At 40.3% G+C, this 20,107-nt stretch overlaps 2 pseudogenes; one reads left to right on the top strand and one right to left on the bottom strand.

The window, feature by feature from the left end:
• The first annotated feature begins 5,331 nt into the window (after nucleotides 1-5,331).
• LOC126602936 (protein HEAT INTOLERANT 4-like) lies at nucleotides 5,332-18,072 on the top strand (annotated as a pseudogene).
• On the bottom strand, nucleotides 18,061-20,005 carry LOC126602937 (protein CPR-5-like; annotated as a pseudogene).
• Between the last annotated feature and the right edge of the window lie 102 nt (nucleotides 20,006-20,107).

Here is a 20,107-nt window from a genome sequence, read left to right on the forward strand (position 1 = left end):
TTATTCCCGATCTTCCACTCCTAATTCCATTCCTATAGATCTCAATTATGTGAGAAAAGGAATATGGCAATCATATAAAGCATTAAGTTGGCCATATGATTTTCTGCTGAGTGCATCTGCCACCACATTTTCACGACCATGATGATACTCAATCATGCAATCATAATCATTGAGTAATTCTATCCATCGTTGTTGTCGAAGGTTAAGATCTTTTTGGGTGAATAGGTACTGGAGACTTTTATGATATGTGAAAATCTTACACTTTTCTCCATATAAGTAATGTCTCCAAATCTTCAGGGCAAAATTGATGGCTGCTAGCTCGAGATCATAGGTAGGGTAGTTCATCTCATGTGGCTTCAACTATCACGAGGCATATGCAATCACCTTACCATGCTGCATTAAAACGCAACCTAAACCATTCAAGGAAACATCACTGTAAATCTCAAAATTACCAACGTTGTCTAGAAGCGCCAAAATAGATACATGAGTGAGACAATACTTTAGCTGCTAGAAACTTCGCTCACAATCATTGTCCCACTTAAATCTAACATCTTTTCTAGTCAACCTCGTCAGTGGTAAAGCTATGATTGAAAAATCTTTAACAAACCATCGATAATAGCTTGCTAAGCCCAGAAAACTTCGTACCTCAGTGACAATTTGCTGCTACTCCCAATTTTCAACTACAGCTATTTTCTGTGGGTCCACTTGAATACCATGAACTGATTTACATGTCCCAAGAATGCCACTTGATCTAACCAAAACTGGCATTTGCTAAACTTAGTATATAATTGGTGTTCCCACAATTTCTTCAAAACCAGAGTAAGATGTCAAGTATGCTCTGCTTTAGACTTAGAATACACCAAAATATCATCAATGAAGACGATAACAAACCTATCGAGGTATGGCTTAAATACTCGATTCATTAAATCCATAAAAGATGCGGGTGCATTCGTTAACCTGAATGGCATCACGAGAAATTCGTAATGACCATATCGAGTCCTAAAAGTCGTCTTAGGAACATCTTCACTTCTGATCTTTAATTGATAATACCGGACCTCAAATCAATCTTGGAGAACAAGCACGCACCTCGAAGCTGATCAAATAAATCATCTACAAGCGACAACGGATAACGGTTTTTAATCGTTACCCGATTCAGCTGTCAATAGTCAATACATAGCTTCAAGGTTCCGTCATTCTTCCGTACAAATAATACTTGAGCTCCCCAAGGTGAAGTACTAGGCTGGATGAAACACTTATCAACCAATTCTTGTAACTAAGTTTTCAATTCCCTCAACTTCGTAGGAGCCATTCAATAGGGAGTTAAGGAAATAGGATCTGTACCTAGGAGTAAATCAATAGTGAATTCCACCTCTCTATCTGGTGGTAATCTAGGTAAATCATCAGGGAAAACATTAGGAAAACGCCTAACTACCCGTACATCCTCCACACGGGTAGGCGTATCCTCATTCAATACCACGTGAGCTAAATAACCCTGACAACCTTTCCTCAATAACCTTTTAGCCCTCACGGCAGAGATAATGCCATGCCTTAGTCCACTACGTACACCCATAAATGTAACCACAAGCAAGCTCGGCCGATGAAAAGTAACTGTCTTCTCATAACAATCTATCTTGGCACAATTGTAATGTAACCAATCCATGCCCAAAATAACATCAAAATCAACGATATCTAATGGAATAAGATTAGCTGGCATGACTACGTCCTCCACTAGAACAGGACATCCTTGATATTCCCAGCTAACATAACATGTCTCGCCTCTAGGCATTGAAAACTTTAACTCATAACCGAGAGGTGTGGGGTAGGGTTGCGTTGTCTGAATAAACGTATGGGAAATAACAGAGTGTGTGGCACCATAATCAATTAATACTCTAGCAAAATGACTAAGAATATTCAACATACCCATGATAAGATCAGGATTGTTTTGAGCATCTTGCAAGGTGATATGGTGAACACGACCTTGAGGCTGTTGCCGTCCTCCATGACCCTTGTTAGCTTGGTTTCCACATCCATGTATACCTCGTCCCTGACCAGGCTGGTTAGGTTGCCTCGATGATCCTACGCTGCTAGAAGCAACCTCCACATTCTGGGGACCGCCCTCCGGGATACCACTGTGATCCACCACCTGAATATGGCGTGTAACCTCCTAGATACTGAGGATAACCTCCCTGATGATACAGGTCGTGTGGATACTGATAATGTTATCCAGAATATGGAGCTATATCACCTTGATAATGATATGCTTCACCATAACTTGTCTGGGTATAACCACTAGGGCCGAGAATCTACTAAATAGGAAATGGTAGTGGCAAGACGGATGGCTGGGGCTTCTGCTGATTTTGAGGGCACTGAATAGCCCGATGTCCCATCTAGCCACATGTGAAACATCTACTGCTACCTCGCCTACATTCCCCAAAATGCCGATTATTGCACATACGACACAGTTGGGTACCTGGACTGCTAGAATCTCTCTATCTCTGGAACCGGGAACCTCTTGAAAATCGGCCGCCTTTCCGCTGCAGTGGAACTCAAACCTCTACTAGAAGAACTAGAACTAGTACCACTTCTCTTAAAACTCTGCGTCTTGCGAGGTCCCTGAGATGACTGGCCTTTATCTTTATTATTATTTTTCTTCTAGCTATTATCTTTTTCTTCCTCTTCTTCACTGTTACTTGACATATTTTCAGAATCCTCAACCTACAGTAAAATCTCATAAAACTCCTGATATGTAGAGCAGGGAGTAGTGGTCTTCATAGAACGCCACTTCTTTCGAGTACCCTACTTGAATCATCGAAGCATCTCAGCAATCTCCAAACAATACCGAGATAAATCAGTGAACTTTCTACAATACTCATTAGCTGACATTTTCCCTTGCTTTAGATGCGTGAATTCTTGTTTCTTACAATCTATATACTTTGGAGGTACAAATCTCTTCTGGAATAGCTGCTAACAAATCTCCTAATCGGCGCCTTCCTCTGGTGACAACTGAAAAGATTCATGCCTCCACCAGGATGCATCTTTCTCACCCAAAAACCAAGTAGTCGTCTCGACCCATCTATCCTTAGGGAAATTCCCCTGTCGCTGCATCAGTCGATAAGTTTTCTCGACATGATTGAGCCAACGCTTAGCTCCCTCGGGCCCCTCATTGCCAACAAAATTATTCAACTTTAAGTTGTACACAGTCTCCAAGGCAATTCTCTGGGGATGACGAAATGAGGACTGAATGGCATTAGCCATAGCCTTCCCAAGTTGGGCAATATCAGGAAAATCAGACTCAGATGAAGTATGTGGCTCTTTTCGAGGTGGCATGGTTCTGACATAAGACGTCAAAATGATTAGAATACTCCCAAAATATACATGACTGCCAAACCTAGGCTCTGATACCAAATTGTCATATCCCGGCCCAGACCCCTACCACATCCCAGGCTTAACTCTGCCGTAAAATGATATTGTCCGCTTTGCCCCCGACCATGCCCTCACGGTTTTGTTTCTGGAAATCACACGAGAACTTCCCAATGGGTCACCCATCCTGGGATTGCTCTCGAACGAACTCACTTAACTTCGGAGTTTAGATGGAACCCGAAGCTAGTGAGCTCTCAAAAGGCCTCGTGCTAGGTAGAGATGAAAATATACATATAAGGCTTAGAGGATCCACTCCCTTGGGCGATGTGGGATGTTACATTAGAACTAGTATTTTGGTATTTCTGTTTGAGACGTACAAGATGAAATTTTCATATACGATTCTCCCGTAGTGATTGTACATTGCCAAATTTACATTATTTAATTGGGACGGAAAAGAATGACTAAAGGAGATGAGAGACGAGAATTGACCCAATACTTTTAAATGTTGGCACGAGAATTAACTTTAAATTGTGTTGACATAAAGTCTATAAAGAGTCACACTTTGCGAAAGTCTCTTTAGCATTTATTATATTTCAAATAGAGAGATTATATTCACACAACAAATTACTTTCGCCATACTCGTTTATTTTCTTAATATTTTTTTGACACACCACTAACATTTGAGAGAAAAATATTAAAAAAATTAAAAAAGTGTGCAGAAAGTAATTTGGGATATGTAAATATAACATCTCTTTCAAATAAGATTTTTATATCAAATAATGTTGTACATTTTGTCAATTCGGTAATTTGGTCTTATATTTGTTTCAAACTCATCAATTTCGTCTTTCATCCCCTTAGTCATTTCTTGTAGTCCTAATTAAGAGTAATTGTCATTAATAGTCAAAATTTAATACCAAATTTTATAAGTGTCACGTTTTATAAAAACTTTCAAATATAACATAAAACTCATGTGAATAGAGTTAAATACCCTCAAAATTCACATCCATATATATAAGAAATTCAAGAAAGTTTGGGATTCAAGATTGCGGTCATGGGTGTCTTCCTAACATTCCTGATGCCTGTAATGAATAGTTGTTTCTCCATTTGCTCCGTTAGCATATTTGCATCTTGAACAAGCGCACCAATTCTCATTTGCATGTCATGTCAATGCATTGTGTCCGTGCGATACTCAGTGCCCAGATGAATGTTTCAGAGTCACGAGCTGATTGAGGTTTAGCACACATACAACCATATGCATAATGAGTCAAAACATCGATATTTATGATATTGGGTATTAAATTTTGACTATTATCGATAAAAACTCTCTAATTCCCAACCATCTAAAATCTGGATTCATTTTTTTTTAATACATCGATATTTTTATACTAAGGAAGAGGAGTTCGGCAAAACCACATAATGTGCAATTTAATTTGATATCGAATTCGCCATCCACGAAATTCGAACTTAAGACCTCTTGGGGGCGTTTGTTTGCCCTCACTAAGTGGGACTGGACTGGACTAGCTATTAGTCCAATACCGTGTTTGTTCCATGCTGGGACTAACATTAATGAGACTAAAGGGGATTAGCATGGACAAAACCCTTCACTAAGAGGTCTTAGCGAGACCCCCCAATAACCATGGGACTAGCTAAGACTATCATTTCTCGTCCTCGTCATGCTCAACGACCACTCCCGATAGACTCCTCGTCATCTCCGATCACCTAGATCATAATAAAATATTAATAATTTATATATTAAATAATATAATATTAGAATTTGTTATTATCCAGCTTCTTAGTCCAACACTGCACCAAACGCTTCACTAAGTTAGTCCAGCTTAGTCTAGTCTAAGCCAATCCAGCTTAGTCCTTGAAGCTAGTCCAGTTCGAGATAATCCGGCGCATAAGGGGGATGAATACCAATCCTAAATGTCAAAACCCGGATTCATCTAATTAAACATTATTGACACATAACACAAAATCCTCTCTTTCTCTTGCCAAAATTCGAAATACGCATCCATTGCCAAATCCTATTTCTCTCTCTTTCTCTCTCTTCCGTTTCAGGCGAGGCAAGCTGAGCCTGAGAGTAGCAAAACTGCTGGCTGCAAAAAAACGAGGAGAGGAACCAGGCGGAAGGCGGCGAGCCGGAAGGCGGAGGCAGAGAAGCACAAGGAATCGAGCAAAGCCACAAGGACGACTCGGACGACGAAGCGGGTGAAGAAATCGGAGCCCCAGTACTTGGAGGACCCCCGCAACCTGCAAGATCTATGGAAGGCTGCATTCCCTGTTGGCACCAACAATGTCTACCTCTTTGGCTGCACTGAGCGTAAGCTTACTTGTCTTCTCTCACCTGCCCACCTTCTCTGTTCTGTTTTCTTTATCCCGTTGAGTTTTAATTCGAAAACCCGCATTGTCTTTTTCGCAGCTCAATTGGTCTCCGTCAATGGCGAAAACAAAGTTGTTTGCATACGTGGTGGTCGCGGTGAGTTTCAACATCTCATCTCTGTTTGCTCTGCTAAACTAGATTAGACATTTGGTCCACTCCTTTTAATTTTCAAAACACAGAGCAACAACAACAACAACAACAACAAAGCCTTTTCCCACTAAGTGGGATCGGCTATATGAATCCTAGAACGCCATTGCGCTCATTTGTGTCATGTCCTCCGTTAGATTCAAGTACTCAAGTCTTTTCTTAAGGTCTCTTCCAAAGTTTTCCTAGGTCTTCCTCTACTCCTTCGGCCCCGAACCTCTGTCCCGTAGTCACATTTTCGAACCGGAGCGTCAGTAGGCCTTTTTGCACATGTCCAAACCACCGGGACCGATTTTCTCTCATATTTTCTTCAATTTTGGCTACTCCTACTTTACCTCGGATATCCTAATTCCCAATCTTATCCTTTCTCGTGTGCCCATACATCCCACGAAGCATCCTCATCTCCGCTACACCCATTTTGTGTACGTTGATGCTTCACCGCCCAACATTCTGTGCCATACAACATCGCTGGCCTTATTGCCGTCCTATAAAATTTTCCCTTGAGCTTCAGTGGCCTACGACGGTCACACAACACGCCGGATGCACTCTTACACTTCATCCATCCAGCTTGTATTCTATGGTTGAGATCTCCATCTAATTCTCCGTTCTCTTGCAAGATAGATCCTAGGTAGCGAAAACGGTCACTTTTTGTGATCTTCGCTAGATTGCTCCGGTCATTAGTGTGGATAAGTATATAAATTGATAGAGATAGGAAAGCAAACACAAGATGTACGTGGTTCACCCAGATTGGCTACGTCCACGGAATAGAGGAGTTCTCATTAATTGTGAAGGGTTTACACAAGTACATAGGTTCAAGCTCTCCTTTAGTGAGTACAAGTGAATGATTTAATACAAATGACATTAGGAAAAATTGTGGGAGAATGATCTCGTAGCCACGAAACTTCTAAGTACCGGAGTGTGGTATCGTCTTGACTTGCCTTATCTGTCTCATAGGTAGATGTGGCATCTTCTCTGGAAGTACTCTTCCTCCATCCAGGGGTGGTATCTGTAACTGGTGGAGATGCACAAGGTAATGTATCAATTTCACTTGAAGCTTACTTGTAGTTTCATGCTTGGTCAAGCGAGATACAAACCATGTAGTAGGAGTCCCCCAAGTCGCCGAGCTGGGGGATCTGCTAAAAGAGGTGACAGACAAGGTAAGCAATCAGAGCTCCGGCTGATTGTTCACATTCTCCCTATCTTGCAGGCAGCATGAAGGATAAAGAGAAGAAAAATGAGGAGAGATGATATGGGATACTTTTGCTTTTGAAGAAGTAACTTTCCACATGCTTATTCTTGAACTGGGCTGGAGGGTTTTCTGGTTTCCTCCAGAGTATAAGGCCGACTGAAGAATTTGAGGGTCAAAACAAGTCCATCAAATCTAGAGTACGTTCGACCCTGCTGATATGGGATACTTTTGCTTTTGATAAAGTAGTGGATGTATCGGCACGTGTGCTGTTACGCTTGTCTCCACATGCTTCCTTGTATCCTTCTCACTTGCCTTATCTGTTCCTCAGGCAGATGCGGTATCTTCCCTGGAAGCATAAGATGTTGAAGATGAGTACTCGAGAGCAATGCCAGGTAAGTAATCAGGTAAGGGGTTCCAGGCAGTCAGTTCCTGGCTGGAAGCTTGATTCCAAGTGCTGACTGATTGCTCTCTTTCTCCTTGTCTTGCAGGTAAGAACAAGGCCAAAGGAAAAGACAGGGAAAAAGCATGATATGGGATACTCTTGCTTTTAACCCTGATGATATGAGATATTCTTGCTCTAGTATAGCTTGTTTACAGAGGTATTATCGGGGGGAAAAAAGCTGAATATTTCGAAAGGCTTTGTTGGGAGTGCCCTCTCAGATAAGAGAAAGGGTTGAGCATTTTTGCAGGTCTGCCTGTCCGTTAGGGATGGAAGTCGACATATATAGGAGTCTCCCTAACATCAAGTAATAATGCTATTCCTTTACCCTGCTTGGTTATAGCACGGTAGTGGGAGCTGCCAGCTTCACATGTTTTAACTCTGTCAGAGCACTTTGAAAAAGTGGTTTGTGGTATCTGGAAAGCTGATGTTGCGTGTGAAGATTACAGACCTGTCGGGGGTCTGGCTCTCGAGATTCGGAAAACGATGCCTCTTCGATTTTTGAGAAAGCAATCCTGCTGGGGGTCTGGCTCTCGAGATTCGGAGAGCGGTGTCTCTTCGATTTTTGAGAAAGTAATCATGTTGGGAGTCTGTCTTTCGAGATTCGGAGGACGGTGCCTCTTCGATTTTGGAGCAAGCAATCTTGTTGGGAGTGTTTTCTCGAATGAGAGTAAAGGTTGGGCATGTTTGCTAGTCTACCTTGCCACGAAGCACAGAGGTTGACACACAGGGACTTTCCAATTATCCAGCAGTGGTACTGTTCCTTTACCCTCTCTTCGATTTTTGAGAAAGTAATCATGTTGGGAGTCTGGCTCTCGAGATTCGGAGGGCGGTGCCTCTTCGATTTTGGAGCAAGCAATCTTGTTAGGAGTGTTTTCTCGAATGTGAGTAAAGGTTGGGCATGTTTGCTAGTCTACCTTGCCACGAAGCACAGAGGTTGACACACCGGGACTTTCCAATTATCCAGCAGTGGTACTGTTCCTTTACCCTTGTGGGTAATAATATGGTAGCTAGACCTTCAAAATTTATGTGTCTAAACTTTGTTAGTGTTGTTTCTTTGCAATTCTTTTACCCTTCTTGGTCAGAGCGGTGTAGTGGGAGCTGCAAGCTTCACGTGTCTCAACTTTGTCAGAGAACTTTGGCAAAGTTATCTGTGGTACCCATGAGCTACTGTTGCGTGTGGGAAGTGGGTGATTGAACAGTACGATTCATGTGCTTTCTACTTCGCCAGAAATCTTCGACAGAATGCCCATAATTTCCGCAAAGCTGAGTGTGCGTGTGACAGGTGCTGACAAGGCTGGAAAAGTAGGTGCCTCTTCGATTTCTGAAATCGGCCCTCGTGGTCTCTGAGCAGCCCAACTTTTGAGAAAGCAAGCCTCTTCGATTTCTGAGATCGGCCTTTGTGGTCTTTGAGCAGCCCAGCTTTTGAGAATCTCTGAGCAGCCCAGCTTTTGAGAAAGCAAATGCCTCTTCGATTTCTGAGCAGGCGCCTCTTCGATTTCTGAAGCTTCATCAAGTGCAGATTTTTATAGGGGCTGACATTAAGTTCCAAAGCACACTTGAATATCCACCAGTAGAAGCTCCATTCTTGCACTTCTAAGATCTTGATTTGTCCGACCTCTTATCTCTTCAACACCTTTGAAAATGTCTGGCCCCTCCGACCGTCGTTTTGACTTGAACCTTGTTGAAGAGGCAGCCCCGCCTTCTCCAGACAACATATGGCGCCCATCCTTCGTCTCCCCTACTGGTCCTCTTACCGTTGGGGATTCCGTGATGAAGAATGATATGACCGCTGCGGTAGTGGCCAGGAACCTTCTCACTCCCAAAGATAACAGACTACTTTCCAAACGGTCTGATGAGTTGTCTGTTAAGGATTCTCTGGCTCTCAGTGTTCAGTGTGCAGGTTCTGTGTCTAATATGGCCCAACGCCTATTTGCTCGAACCCGCCAAGTTGAATCATTGGCGGCTGAAGTGATGAGTCTCAAACAGGAGATTAGAGGGCTCAAGCATGAGAATAAACAGTTGCACCGGCTCGCACATGACTATGCTACAAACATGAAGAGGAAGCTTGACCAGATGAAGGAATCTGATGGTCAGGTTTTACTTGATCATCAGAGATTTGTGGGTTTGTTCCAAAGGCATTTATTGCCTTCGTCTTCTGGGGCTGTACCGCGTAATGAAGCTCCAAATGATCAATCTCTGATGCCTCCTCCTTCTAGGGTTTTGTCCAATACTGAGGCTCCGAATGATCCCCCTCCGGTGCCTTCTCTTTCTGGGGCTCTACCGACTGCTGAGACTTCTCCTAAGCAACCTTTGTGAAGGCTCCCTCTTGTTTGTTTATTTTGACTCAAGTATATGTACATATTTGTAACTTATCGGGGATATCAAAAAAAAAAGCTTTCCTTCATTTCAACGTATTGTGTTAAATACACCAAAGCCTTCTTTGCTAAGTTCTTTGAATTTTCTTTTGTTGAAGCTTGTATGTTGAAGCTTTGTGAGTGGAGCATATAGGTTGAGGTAGTGTTCCCTTAATTTCCCGAGTGAGGAAAACTTCTCGGTTTGAGACTTGGAAAATCCAAGTCACTGAGTGGGATCGGCTATATGAATCTTAGAACGCCATTGTGTTCTGTCCTGTGTCATGTCCTCCGTTAGATCCAAGTACTCTAAGTCTTTTCTTAGGGTCTCTTCCAAAGTTTTCCTAGGTCTTCCTCTGCCCCTTCGGCCCTGAACCTCTGTCCCATAGTCGCATCTTCTAATCGGAGCGTCAGTAGGCCTTCTTTGCACATGTCCAAACCACCGTAACCGATTTTCTCTCATCTTTCCTTCAATTTCGGCTACTCCTACTTTACCCCGGATATCCTCATTCCTAATCTTATCCTTTCTCGTGTGCCCACACATCCAACGAAGCATCCTCATCTCCGCTACACCCATTTTGTGTACGTGTTGATGCTTCACCGCCCAACATTCTGTGCCATACAGCATCGCCGGCCTTATTGCCGTCCTATAAAATTTTCCCTTGAGCTTCAGTGGCATACGGAGCAAAAGAGAAAAACCCTTCATTTTTTGGAAGCTGGACTTCATACTGTCTAATTAACAATAACGAGACTGGTTTACTGATTCTTCAAACTATATATTAAATTGAGTTTCTTAGACTGCAATGCTTGCTTCGTAGAAATGGTTTTTGTCTTTGTTTTTCGTTGTATATCTCATGTTTGTAGAAAATGATTTATTTGGTTATGAAAAAGCAAATGAAGTTGAGTTGCAGATTATTTTTTTATATTGAATTTGCATCCTACATTTCTTCTTTCCTTTGTAATTTGTTTCTTTCAACTTTTTACCTGGTTTGTTGTAAATGATTAACATTTTGGCAACCGCTAAACCTGATTTGTAACGTTCTTGTGCGTTAGAATGCCTATTCTTGATCTCTTGCTTGCTAAATTCTTTTGATTATGGTTTTGCTTTGTTACAGGTTGTGTCGCCTTTCCCCCCTTCCGATATGATTGGGATTAACTCAGTTCAGAGAGAAGCGGAATAAATAATTCCCATGAAACAAATGAAAATGGTTGGATTCTGTATATTCCTCTGGAGAATAGGTGCACTTTGAGTGTTGGTGGTTTTGAACTGATTTTAGGACAAGCTTCTGTATTGACTTTTGTTTGTCAATGTCTTGATATCATTGTGCACTTTGAACTTTCTACAGAGACAGCCAAGTTGATAGACTTAAATCACAAATATTTATTCTGGGCTGCACTAAGAGAAGGTACGATCGCACTCTTTCACTCTCCCTTTCTGTCAGTTCTTTTATTTATTGTACTCTATGTTTTTAGGTTTTGTAATCAGTGTTACGTTACTGCTGTATGGTGAGTTTGGAAATAAAATTTTGAAATTATTAGAAATGCTTTGTTATTTCGAGTTGGTTTGGTTTATCTCAATCAAAGCCATGACTGCGTCTCTAACTTCCTTATAACCAATTTGAACTGATCATTAAATTTTGTGTGGTTTCTTGACAATTAAGTATAATAGTCTTGAGGAGCCATGTTTTATTTCTGCTTTGTAGGAATTTTTTTTATATAAAAAAAATTAGAATGAGTAAATCTTGATTGATCTATTTGTAGTTGCTTTTCTGACACTTTTCATCAAAGGTTAGTTTATAGACATTAGTCACAGTATGTTGATTTGCTACTGAATGACTTACTGTTCAACATACATGACAATGTTTAACTGAACCTATATCATAACATTAATTTTGACTTGTGTGTCTGATTTTGTCATTGGCTGGCTTTTAACCCTGGATTGAGGTTAACCAGTGAAGCCTCCTTAGCTGTTTCTTGTCTTAACTGAAAGCCTTTGTTTGTACTCGAGATCATGTGCCATACATTGACATGCATGCTCTATATAAATTATATAGTATCCTGGGTCTGAGTTGCCTTAGACAGAGTGGGTTATGTCTTCGTCATTGCAACTTTCTCTGTCCTCTGTTTTACAAGTATTCTGTTACCTCTATTGTGTTTTGGGTTCTGCTGTTGAGTTTTCTTACACTCGTTTTTTTTTTTTCAGATCAATTTTTATTATTTATTTGTACCTTATTCGACGATTTACGGTTTTATGGCTATTTTATATTTATGTTATTTCAGGGCTGCTTTGAAACACATGAAGATAGAGCGACTCAAGAGACTTGAGTACTGCTTGCCATGTAGATTTCCAAAATTATCTTTTGTTTTTAACCTCGCCTAATCTCACATTATCTGATACTCTCTCTCTCTCGCTCTCTCAAGAATGTTTTTCAAATTTTGTATTGTTATGGAGTGAAAACAGTATCTACAGCTCATGTTTGATGGTGATTAATCATCATTGTTTACAGTGCATGCTAGACTGTACTTTTTAAAATATATTTATGTTTTTTTTTTTTTTTTCCGGTGAACCGTACTGGTTTTGACATGTGGTCATTTTGACAGATTTCTATCAGCTCTTCAAGGAAGATGAGCTCGAGCAGAGCACTGAGGTCCCAATAATGTTTCCAGGAGGGCCAAAGCCGGTAAGGGTAATAATTATTAGTTAAACAAACTCATGGACAAAAACTATTTTGATATGAATTGTATGGGTCTATCTGGGTTTATGGATTTGATGAGAAGGAGTGCAGAAGGGCTTAAACCTAAGTAATACAGGATATTCAAGAATTAGTTCCTAAATTGAAAAGATATATAAAAAAGAATTGGGAAAAGAAAGACTGGACTAGGTTAGCTTCCAGACATGTAGCAATGCCTAAATTAATATTCTTTTCTTCCTACATCCTCATCTGTTCTCTTTCCATCTGAACTTTCATTTAAGTACAACACATGGGCATGCTTTCAGTGAGATCTTTGTCAAACATGCTGTTACTGTTGGATAACTTATTTGGTTTTGCACACCCCCATTTGAACCCTATGAGGCTTATGCTGGTTGTCTCCCCTCCACTCCTTTGGGTAGACCGTCCCTGTTGGGCTCGGTTCAAGTCTCGAAAAATCTGAAGGTGAAGTCACTGATTTGTCCTGAGAGTGGGGAGTGGGAAATTGACTTTTTAAAACCTTTCTTGGCGGAATAAGAGGTTGAGGCAATCTTGGCTATGCATATTGGTGATCCGACGCTCAAGGACATATTGGTTTGGCCTTATGACAAGAGGGGGTCTTATTCAGTCAAATCAGGTTATTATTGGAGTCTCTCTCGAAATATTGATCGCTGCCATCAATCAAACAGGTTGGTCCCCATTCCTTCTACCTTATGGAAGATTGTCTGGAAGTTGAAGGTACCTCCTAAAATCAGAACTTTCATGTGGAGGACCCTGCATGAGGCTTTAGCTACAATGAAGAATTTATATATTCGTAGATCCTCTCTTTCTCCCATTTGCCCTCTCTGTAATTCTAATGATGAGTCCATTGAACATCTCTTTCTGTTTTGTCCTTGGGTGGAGGTGGTTTGGTTTGGGGGTATGCTGAACTTGAGACCTCATCTGCTGCATGTTTCAAGCTGGGCAAACTGGATTGTGCAAATGGGTGATTTGGAGACTGGGTCAATGGAGGTGAGGATTAATCGCTTATCTTATATTGCTTTCACATGCTGGCATATTTGGAAATCAAGATGTGATTTCCAGTTCAACAACCAAGTTATATACCCCAACAGGGTGGTAGCAGTTATCTCCAGATCGGTCTCGGCTTATCAGGATTTTATCAACAGGCCGAGTTTCCCATCTTTGCTCAATCAACCGAACTTGGGGGATGAAGTGCAATGGTCTCCTCCGAATCAAGGAGTCATCAAAATTAATGTGGATGCTAGCTGGGATGCAAGTGTGGGTGGGGGCTTCATGGGGGTGGTGGCGAGGGATGAGAATGGGCGGTTTTTGGCTGCTTCTAGGCTTAGAGTAAAGGCTACAGGTGCTACGATGGCTGAGGCTTTGGCCATTTTACATGGGTGTAAGCTGGGGGTTAGAAACGGGTGGAATTCCATTTGTATTGAATCGGACTCGTTCGATGCAATTTCTTGTCTGAGGGATCCGGCAAAGAAGGGCAGTTGGGATGCCTTTCCCATTCTTAGGAAGTGCTATCGATTGGGAATGGCTTTTCAGGCTTGCCACTGGTCTTGGGTACCAAGACTGGCCAACTCGGTCGCGGACTTTTTGGCGTCGCGAAAATGTAGGGAAGCATGTGATCAAATATGGGTCCATAGACCCCCATCTTCCCTGGTCCATGTCTTATGCAATGATGGTCTTCCTTGCCCTCCTTAGTATTTTTTTGTTAGTTTAGAAGGGACGCTTTAGCACTAGATGCGGCGTCACGGCTCCCTTGTACCTTCTTGTATTTCCTTCTGTTGTCATTGCTGGTGTTTGTTTGCCTCTTGGGTAGGCTTTCTTGTTTCTTTTTGGCATCTTTGCCCGGATATATCATATCTGTTTTCCAAAAAAAAAAAATGTCCATAAATTTCTGGAATTGGACCAATATATTACAAGATCAAGCTTTTCATTTCTGCTTTTGCACAAACAACATACTCCTTGATGTACTCATATGAATTTGAATGATTACTGTATACTTTCAGGTCTCTTGTGAAGTGACTTTCTTTTATGGCCCTTTCAGGTTTACTGTGAATTTGATTGGGAATTGGATGAACTGGAGGTACATAATCAAGCTTTTGATGTTTGTGCATGTTTTGGATCAATTCAATTGTGAAATCACATGGCTTATCGTGCTTCTTATCAACTGTCTTTTGCATCTGGTTGCTGTCCATTGACACAGACACGGTTATTTTAAATGGCTAGGATTATTTTATTTATTTATTTATTTTTTTTTTTTTGAGAAGAAACAATTTTATTAAAGAATAGAGAAATACACAGAAGTGGATAAGAAGTCCACCAACAAATTAGAAAGGAAAATCCCAATAGGATTTGGCTACAGCAGCCAATTCTAGACCTAGCTCACTTAACTGCTGCTAACAAATCCCACAGTATTTGAGATAGAGAGCAATTATTAAACTCTTTTATTATAGCCCCACTATTCAATTAATTAGATTATTTATTCTTTGTAGTCTTATATAAGAAATCATTACATTGACAGTATCTGGCATTTTTCAGGCAATTACAAATACATCAACGATGCATTAATACATAATGGAATTACTTGAAAAATGCCAGTATCTGGCATTGATGAGATGATTATTGACTCCCTTTTTCATCAATTTGACCCAGGAATGTCCCCAACCCCCAAAAAGAGGTCTGATGATATAAAAAGAAGTGTGTTAACATTTATTTATTGATTTACTCCCTCTATTTTTTTTTATTCTTCAAGTACTAGTGTGTTTGCAACCTTGTATTCTTGTAACCATTTTTCCTAGTTACAAACATTTGGTAGGTTTTGATCTGTGAAGTGTTAATAGCATGTCCTGGTGACTTCTTATTGCTTATTAGCTCTGTCAAGGGGATGCTGTTGTTAGAATTTTTTTTTTATTCCTGGATTAGCCAAGTTTTGTTGAATTTGTTCCCTTGCCAATCCCCTCTCTTTAAGAACAAATAGATGATATGAACAGCAATAAAGAGCATTGCACTAAATTGCATCTAAATCTGTAGGAGTTCACTGATAACCTGATAGAAGAGGAGGAATTATCTGCAGACCAGAAGGATGAATTCAAGGTAAAATGTACTAAAGATGGTTGTAACTCATAATTTCCCACTTCTCTCTGCCTCTTTCCCCTCTACTTGCACCAGTAGTGACAGGTTTTCCTTTTTTGTTCTTTCTCAGGAGTTTGTCAAGGAGAAAGTCCGTGAACAAAAGAAATCTAATTGAGAGGTATTTTCTTTTTGGCAGATATCATGAATTGTATTTGTGTGTTTGAACAATATTTGTCTAAAAGTATACTCTCTTTTTCAGCGGTATAACTTTTATATTTCTCCTTTCTATTCTTTTATAGGCCAGGGAAACCCGGAGAAAAGCCATTGAAGAAATGAGTGAAGAAGCTAAAACAGCATTTGAAAATATGAGGTTTTACAAGTTCTACCCTGTGCATACACCAGATACTCCTGACATTTCAATTGTTAAGGTAACGTCCCAAACACTGATATTTTGGATTTATATTGGTATGTGAAAGCAGCTTTGAGTCAGTTTACAAGGTTGAGGGTTGCGGATAGTTGTCATGTTTTAAAGGTGGATGTTCAAAATATGTTGAAGAGTCTATGGTTTTCCATCTTGAATGTCCTTAATGTTGCTTCTTGTTCATTGGAAAATTTGGTTGAATCAGAGGTCCTGTTGCTTTACTGAGCAGATGCAGCTGCTTTTTCAAATGTATTGGTTGTAGCACTATCACTATCAGTCGCTAGGATAAAGTTTCTGTCTGCTTATATGGGATTGGATTTGTGTCATTAATGCCAACTATTTTGTGTTCAATATGGTTTTATGCCTTGTCTTAAACTTAAAGTTCTCTGTTTCTCTCGCTTCGTTTCTCAAAAGAAGTTAGATCTTGCATCTTGTAGGCATTTTTTGTAGTGGGTTTGAAGTTTAAAGTTTAAACAGAGGGGTTCTACGTGATGGTTTCTGTAGGGTGGCTGTTTTTGTTTAATGTGGAGAGGAAGAAACTAAACTAACTATTTGGCTAGATTTTTTCTTAAAATGCATTCGATTTTATGGCATAATCTGGATATTCAATGCCTTTGATAATAGTACGTAATATTGGATAATGAAAATAACAGAATTAAGCCATGTCAGGTTGTCAACAGACCATTCCAAAAGTAAAAGCAAAGGAGAGGAAAGCTTGTATTGCCTTTTTGTTGGTGGGTTGCAGGGATTAAACACCTAACAGAGAGATCTAGAATGAGTACGAAGAGGAAGTGAAGAGTGGGAGTGGAAAGGTGATAACCTTGAGTTCTAAAGGCCGTGTGAGCACAGCTGTGATCGTGGATTCTGATGTTATATGGTAATGATTCAAAATTTAGGCCTGACTCGAAGAGAATCCAGATCCTGAGAAAATGTACGTGAAGGCAGTTGGGCTTCCTCTCTGTAACATCATGAATATAGTTCGTATTTCGAAAGTCAAATTCACAAACTTAGCTTCTCATGACATGCATGAATCACATTGGCTTCTCTGATTATCTTGATAGGAAGTTGGTGTAGCAAATGCTTAAGCTTGGTAGTGATATCTTTTCAATTTATTGACTCTTCGTAAAATCAAATAGTAGGTATTGTGATTTTTTGGGGGCTGGTATGATGGTCAAGACATCCTCTCCTTGGCCTTTCTTTGTTTTTTCGTTTTTCATTCCCCCTTTTTAGCATGTTTTCTATTTAATTGATGCTTTAGGGTTTAGAGCCCTTCAATATATTTACTCCGTTTGGCTGGTCTTACCTTGCAGGCTCCATTCATCAACAGGTATTATGGCAAGGCTCATGAGGTGTTGTGATCACCAAGGTCAAGAAGGTGCCATATTGAAAGTCTCGAGCCTCGTTTGGCTGTGCTGAATTAAGCACTCTGTCGAAGACTTGATTGTTGTTTATACTACAAGGTAAGGTATGGGAGGCAATGCCCCTGGTGCCTCGATATCAAGGCATGAAAGTCTCGAGCCTCGTTTGGCTGTGCTGAATTAAGTACTCTGCCGAAGACTTGATTGTTGTTTATACTACAAGGTAAGGTATGGGAGGCAATGCCCCTGGTGCCTCGATATCAAGGCATGAAAGTCTCGAGCCTCGTTTGGCTGTGCTGAATTAAGTACTCTGCCAAAGACTTGATTGTTGTTTATACAAGGTAAGGTATGGGAGGCAACCCCCCTGGTGCCTCAATATAGAATGCCTTGAATACCGTCGAGATGTCTCGACCCAGGACGGATGTAAACTTGTAGATTCAAAGTTATAGTAAAAATATGAGGGGCTCTTGTACATAGGAGGAGGAAGTTGTAAGATACATTGAGCATTCGAATTTTGTACTAGTTGATCTGAGAAGCTGGAATTTTGTACTAGTTGTGGGTAAATGTTTGTCAACCGATTGACATTCACTTTGTATTAGAAAATTAGGAACTTTAACGGAAAGCTTCACGTACTGTTCACTTTAGCATTTCAAGTTTCTTTCATTAGTTTTCTTTAGAAAATTTGATAGCACACAAAGCACAACACTGAAGCTTGTACAATGTAAATGGAACTTAGAGGCAGCAATCGCTACCAAATCGCAGTCTAGAAATAACGAAACAAAGCAGGCTCAGGCTCTTTCATTAATTAATTAACTTGGTTAAATATCTGTTAATACACATCAAGAGCTTAAAAACCTCCCAACCCCTGGACACAAACCCCTACTTACTACACTCGAAATGCTAATTGTACAAGACGGCCTGAGTTATTTTAGAATAGGCTTTTTAGCCAAAATAATTATTGAGATTGACATAACTTCTCACTTTGGTTTCTGATATTTGAATTCAATAAAAGTGGTCTCTAAGTTTGTTCATTTTCAATCATTTTGGTCATTATATGAAAAATCTTCATTAAATAAAGATAAAATAAAAAAAATACCCTCAATTTTTGTGAAGCTATTTTGGCTCGTGTTTATTAAATTGAGAGTATTTTTATCATTTTAGTCCTTATTTAATAGAATTTTTCATGGAATGACAAAATGATTGATGGTGGACAAACTTAGGGACTACTTCTACTTATTTCAAATTTTAAGAACTAAAGTGATGAGTTATGTTAATCTCAATGATCATTTTGGCCAAAAAGCCTTTTCAGCGTATGATACAACGGCAGCTTCACATAACTTGCAAAGAAGTTACAATGCCAGCTTGAGTTATGCTGAAAGTCAAAAGCACTCGAAACCAGCTTTCATCACCAGTAACAAAGATCAGTGACCCACACCACGAAATGATGTTTCAATTCACCAAGGCTTGCGAAAGGCAAGAGGCCGCGAAATGCCGGAAGGATTAGAAACAAAATAACAAAGAACCCCACCCGCCGGATACAGTACGGGAAAATTGTTTTTGTTTTTGCTCCTTAGGGACGCGTCCACTGGTCCACAGAGAATAAGGAGCTAGGTAGATGTAAAGATACTAGATAAGAAGTGCACTGCACAAAAGATCACCCACCATATAACCCAATGTCAACTGTTCCCTCCCAATGTGTCTAGGCAGAACTTGCCGGCAGTACCACACCCAAGTCCCAATAGCACGACTATGAGAGTAACTGGCATTGTCAGTTCTTCAATGTCAACTGTTCCCTCCCATCAGGATCATCTTTGCTAAGATCTTTACATCCTATTCGTTTATCGTACATCGTGCGGTCATAAATCATTTTGAATTTTGAATTTAAAATTAAACACAAACATTACCTAACGAAAACTGAATGCACGATGTATGATGAACAGATAGGAAGATCTTCACAAAGAGGATCTGAAGAAGATCCTCATCCCAATGTGTCTACGCAGAACTTGCGCGCAGTACCACACCCAAGTCCCAATAGCAGGATTGTGATAGTTACTGGCGTTGTCAGTTTTGCAGTTCCTAACCGCTGGACGAGCAAGAAAACAATTGCAAAAATCATTGAGCCACCAAATATCATTCGACTTACAACTTGAACGTGACACCTTAGAACATGAATCTGTGAGTTGAAAGATGCCATTGGATCCCAGGCTTCCTACTCAACCAAGACTTCGACTCCTGAGACAACTTATTAGTGTTAGTGCATGTGGTGGAGAAACATCATATTTCATCCATATGATGTTTCTCCAATGAAAAGGTAGGTAAAAATTATTAGTGTTAGTGCATGTGGTGCACAAAGGTAGGTAAAAATTAATAAGATTAAATATAGAAAAAACTAACGAAAAAAGTTTTAAACTTTGCATTGTAACAAAAAATTATCTAATAACTTTATCTTTCGTAAAGAGAAAAAAAAAAAATCAAACAAAGCACGTGTCCCGCGCCGCCCACAAATTTTCCATGTAGTTGAAACTACGGCAATACTGATACACCCAGGGTATGGTCCTGAACCAGGCATCAAATACCGGGTATTCCACTACGGTTTGGAATTCAAGGTGGAAACTGGAGCTTTTATAAAGCAAGCAGGAGGAATGTTGATGTGGTTAAGAAGTGCTGGGCCCAACTTAATCG

The sequence above is a fragment of the Malus sylvestris genome, chromosome 15, assembly GCF_916048215.2.
Source record: "Malus sylvestris chromosome 15, drMalSylv7.2, whole genome shotgun sequence".
NCBI lineage: Eukaryota > Viridiplantae > Streptophyta > Magnoliopsida > Rosales > Rosaceae > Malus > Malus sylvestris.